A 6,000-nucleotide genomic window follows, 5' to 3' on the forward strand; every position below is an offset into this window, starting at 1 on the left:
CAGAAGCATACCGACAATCCTTCTTTCCACGTACAATACGAGACTGGAATAGAAGGGAAAACCGATAGAGGTACTCAGGGTACCGCTCCGCCACACACCGTCAGGTGGCTTGCGGAGTATGGATGTAGATGTAGATGCAGAAATGAAATTACTACAGTAAAAAAAAAAAAAAAAAAAAAAAAAAAAAAAAAAAAAAAAAAAAGAGCACAACTGAAAAATGAACGACTCCACTGACTAATGAAATGTGATTCCTTTCCATGTTAAACTATTATTAGAATAATTAATGCACCCATAAATGACACAAGCTGGCATTTTTTATCATAAAACTTCTATCAGAATATAATGTTTTGGGGCAACTAAGATAGCGGACGTCGGCTTCAAGTTTGTGATGGCAGTACAGTCGCCTTATTATACCCCAATTCAAGTGATACGAGAAGTCTGCGCGTCTCTCAATGGAGACTGGATATTGCAACTAGCTCCTGAGCTGCGCCCCATATAAACGGCCGTAAGAACAGCACAGAAACAATAGTATTCAATGTATTTTTACTTCGTAATTTTTTCCAGACCTGCAAAACCTGCGTCATACAGATCTGTTAATCTGGAACAAAAAATACAATACCTCGATTAAAAAAGTTGATGCATGTGTTTTGGTGAGTAATTATTCTGTGAAATCATACTGTTTCATGAGCGCCTGATCACTGTTTGTCTAAATGAAAAGAGATCACAGGTATCTTTAGCTAGACAAAAGTTATTTGACTCAAAAAAATTATTTGCCTCAGCCTGTAAGATTTTAAAACTTTTTGCCGTCTTTGTAGACAATTTTTACTAATTTTAGTTTATGAAATTAGAAATTCCAATGTAAATACGATTACGAAAATCAATCTGTGGTGGCTGATTATGCCGCTAAGTAACAACATTAATACCTTTCAAAGTACTCTCCTAGCTATAATGTTTTCAAACCATATACTCAGATTGTTTGTTTCTGGTCTTCTGCTACCATACCACATCACAGATTGTTTAGAAAATTGTATGTGTTCTCTGAAATTCACGGTATTATGGAGATACAGTCATTCGAAACATATAGTGGAAAGATTAGAAAATAGTGACTGGCTACAGTTATTTTTGCATTCCGACTGATATTACAGACATTTCAAGTTTTTACTGGAAAGAGTGTAGTGTGAAGATGCTATAGACATAAAATGTGTTGATTATAATGATACTCGTTGGGCGCACGACATCAAGGTCTTTAGCGCCCTTATGAAGATATTCGAGACGAGTATAGTTAAAGGAAATCCGTAAATGCTTCCACATGAACCAGGCCGCTATCTTAAGAATCAGAATCATAGCACTCTCTTTCGCGCTCACCCTCTCCGCCCCCACCCCCTTTCTCAAACACAAAAAAACTTACACATTAAAATCAATTCAGTCATCATTTCTAAAACATTCAAGTGAAAGATAATACACACAATGAAAGGTGCAAAACAATGCCGCATAAATTGTGGCTGGTTGAGGCAGTCACTGTGTGTTACACCTAAACCTCCAGTCTAACAGTTTTGGGTGGAGTCTGGACTATTGAAACAATTTAAAAAGTGAATCACACTCTCCTCGCCATCTGCTAAAATAGAGGGCTGATCCACACTTACATTTATTGCTACCCTCTCGTCAAGACATAAAACGCACTCCGTTAAAATATGGGGCACCGAAATGTGTACGCAACAGGCATCGTAAACGAATGGGTCCTCCTGGCGGAGCAATAAGGCATGTGTAAGCAGGATACGTCTTATACGGAGCCGAGTGAGTAGGACTTCGTCCCACCTTTCAGATTGGAAGGAGGAACGCTACGGAAGTACCGTGGAGTTCTCAGACAACGGCTTGGTTATTAATGTTCAATGTTGGGAAATTACCTTCATACTGACTGCTACAACACATGTTCTACATGTTGTCCATTCCGAGACATGAGTCGGTATCAAGGTAAATTTGAATCTTAATAACCTCTAAACTGTACAAGATAGACAAAAACAAATTATACCACTAAATTCCAGAGCTCAAGCGAGTGTTATTTGATGTGTCATACACCCCCCTTCCCGTTTAATAAAAAATGACTTCAATCCAAAATGGCAGATTTTAAGATGGCGGCCATGAATGACATTCACTCCAAAAGTTGCGGCCGCACGTCGAACCTATGTTCCCATCATCACATTTCAATTTTTGCTTTAATCTTACAACTTATGAAGGTGTCCAAGAACTTTTGACTCGCCCTGTATTATCAATCACGTATTTAAAAATCACCTTGCCTTCTTTGAATTTAATCAAATTTAAAACAGCTCTGGACCTCTGAAGAATCCAATGAGGTGATTTTCTCTATCCTTGGCGAAAACATTAGCCGGCCGCTGTGGTCGAGCGGTTCTAGGCTCTTCAGTCCGGAACCACGCGGCTGCTACGGTCGCAGGTTCGAATCCTGCCTCGAGCACGTATGTGTGTGACGTCCTTAGCCTAGTTAGGTTTAAGTAGTTCTAAGTCTAGGGGACTGTTGGCGTCAGATGTTGAGTACTATAGTGCTTAGAGCCATTTGAAGCATTTGAACCGTAAAAGATTAGTGTTCGCCACATTCATTTCTAAAAGATTGCTCTTCTCTCTGATCCTAAAAGACCTCGTGGCTCGCGGGTCGGAGGGCGAGTAACTGTGAGGTGTGCAGTCGCCTGGGGTACCGAATATAATTTCGATGCTTATTACACTACAAGTAGTTGCAGCCTGATTAGAAGCACTGGCTTTTCAGCTTCAGCGTTGAGGCTGGGACTGCGGCTCGTTCTAAAGGCGCTTGTTGCCTAAGTAATGCCCTCATGGTAGACGGAATCCAGTACCTCAAGGTACGATGGTTTAGCAGACCCGTACACTCTGCATTTAGAATCAAGCTGGTGCGGAGTAAGAGCTCTGTAAAACTGCAGCAGACATGCTCCGTCTGTTCGAAATACACGGCGAGCGACAAGTTTTTAAATGTTAAGGGCTTAGAGAGATCGAGTTCTTAAGTCTCTCAGGTGTGGCAGCAACGTGAGCCTCTGATCAAAAGGAGGCTCAGATACCCCAAAGACTTTTTAAAAATTACAGCGATGTCCCTAGTTTTAAGTTCTGGGAGGTTGAAAAGACGACGGAAACGTTTAAAGAAACACGCACAAATTTTTCTGGTGAAAACTTAAAACTGATTTTTAATCCCTATTCCTCAAGTCTCTTAATGGCCATTGCAGCTGGCATGCATTTTCTGCAAGAATGGAAGATGAAAGAAAAACTGAAACGTCGAACACTGAAAGGGCTCTCGTTGTTATATTACCATTTTTTTTGCATAAAAACGATCCGACAAAATAGCACTAACTCAATATCTAAAATAATGTGGATAGGAGGAGGTTCATATAAAAACCGTGAGACATCCCCGGAAGTTCCTTGCATAAAGCTGTCAGAGGCCGTTATACCTCCAAGTAGTATCAACAGCCTTACCAAGATCGAGCCGGCCGCGGTGGTCTAGCGGTTCTCGGCGCTCAGTCAGGAACAGCGGGACTGCTACGGTCGCAGTTCAGACTGGCCGCGCTCATCTATCCGCTCCAGTGTCTTTCGCACACAGATGGTGATGGCAACGTTACGATAAATATTCTTGTATCTCCCGTTCTTCCCGTATTTAAGAAACGGAATTAAAATACACACATAAAAAAATTTTTGCATCACCTCGGTTCCGAGAGTTCCAGAACCTGTACAGAAAATTGGAATAGAGATCAACATAAACATCATTTCCGCCCTTTTTGTTTGCTCATGAAAACCACAATTTGCATGTTGTTCCACCATACAGCGAGACCTTCAGAGGTGGTAGTCCAGATTGTTGTACACACCGGTACGTCTAATACCCATTAGCACGTCCTCTTGCATTGACGCATGCCTGTATTCGTAGTGGCATACTATCCACAATTCCATCAAGGCATTGTTGGTCCAGATTGTCCCACTCCTCAACGGCGATTCGGAGTAGATCACTCAGAGTGGTTGGTGGGTCACGTCGTCCATAAATAGCACTTTTTCAATCTATCCCAGGCATGTTCGATAGGCTTCATGTCTGGAGTACATGCTGTTCACTCTAGTCTAGCGATGTCGTTATCCTGAAGGAAGTCATTCATAAGATGCGCACGATAGGGGCACGAACTGTCGTCCATGAAGACGAATGCCTCGCCAATACGCTGCCGATATGGTTCCACCATTGGTCGGAGGATGGCATTAACGCATCGTACAGCCGTTACGTGCCTTCTGTGACCACCAGCGGCGTACGTCTGGCCCACATAATGTCACCCCAAAACATCAGGGAACCTCCACCTTGCTGCACTGGCTGGACAGTGTGTCTAAGACGTTCAGTCTGACCGGGTTCCCTCCAAACACGTCTCCAACGATTGTCTGGTTGAAGGCATATGCGACACTCATCGGTGAAGAGAACGTGATGTCAATCCTGAGCGGTCCATTCGGCATGTCGTTCGATCCAGTTGTACCACGCTGGATGGTGTCGTGGTTGCAAAGATGAACCGAGCGAAGTGGCGCAGTGGTTAGCACCCAGGACTCGCGTTCGGGAGGAAGACGGTTCAATCCCGTCTCCGGACATCCTAATTTAGGTTTTCCATGATTTCCCTAAATAGCTTCAGGCAAATGCCGGGATGGTTCCTTTGAAAGGGCACGGCCCATTTCCTTCCCCATCCTTCCCTCATCCGAGCTTGCGCTCCGTCTCTTATTACCTCGTTGTCGACGGGACGTTAAACACTAATCTCCTCCTCCTGAACCTCGCCATGGACTTCGATAGTGAAGTTGCGCATCATTCAGCCTATTGCGCAAAGTTTGAGTCGTAACACGACGTCCTGTGGCTGCACAAAAAGCATTATTCAACATGGTGGCGTTGCTGTCAGGGTCCCTCCGAGTCATAATCCGTAGGTGGCGGTCACCCACTTCATAAAATGTTAAAAGAAACTACTGGGATATATACAAGGAAAAACATCTCCTTATAAACCAATAAAAATAATAAAATAGTTCTAGATACCATCGAGTAGATGACTACATTAAGAATCTCTTTACAGATGACAGACTACGTGTTGAGACTTCTAGGAACAACAATTTAACAGGACCTTCAATCATGAAAGAAGAAATCGAGAAAGCCATCAAAAACCAATAAAGCCACAGGACCTGATGAAATTCCAATCGAACTTATTAAACTCCTTAATGAAGAAGGTATCAAAGTCTTACACAAACGGTTTAGCAAAATTTTACTACACTGGTCATTATCCTGCCGAATAACTATTATCAACTTTCATTCCCTTACCAAAGAAGAGAAATGAGAGAAGATGTGAAGATGACAGACTCATTAGTCTTACGAGCCATTCTCTGAAAATATTTCTGAGAGTCATCCATCAAAGACTATACGAAAAAATGTGAGAAATTCATTAGTGAGACACAGTTTGGATTTAGGAAAGGTTTAGGTAAAAGAGAAGCAATAGCTGCACTACAAGTTCTAGTGCAAAACTACTAGGATTAGGGTAAAAACAGAGGTCTCTGTTTTATTGAATACGAAAAAGCATTCGATAGAGTACATCATAAACTCATGGAAATTCTCAAAAGGAGACATAGGTGAGAAAGATATCCGCTGTATAGAGAATATATATTTTCGAATCAGACAGCGCAGGTTAAATCTGATAATGAGGTCACAGATTTGGTCAATATATGTAGAGGAGTTCGACAAGTTTGCATACTGCCACCCCTGTTATTTTACTTATATTCTGAGAGTATTTTTCATTAAGCATTTGATAATGTAGAAAAAGGCATGAAGGTTAATGGAGTGTATATCGAAAACATTCGCCATGCTGATGACACGGTATTGATAGCTGATAATGTAGATGACCTTCAACAACGCGTCAACATAGTAGATTACAGCAATACTCTCGATATACCGCTAGCCTGCACGCTAGTTTCTTGCATTTGATGTTCATT

Source organism: Schistocerca gregaria, chromosome X (genome assembly GCF_023897955.1).
Source record: "Schistocerca gregaria isolate iqSchGreg1 chromosome X, iqSchGreg1.2, whole genome shotgun sequence".
Lineage (NCBI taxonomy): Eukaryota > Metazoa > Arthropoda > Insecta > Orthoptera > Acrididae > Schistocerca > Schistocerca gregaria.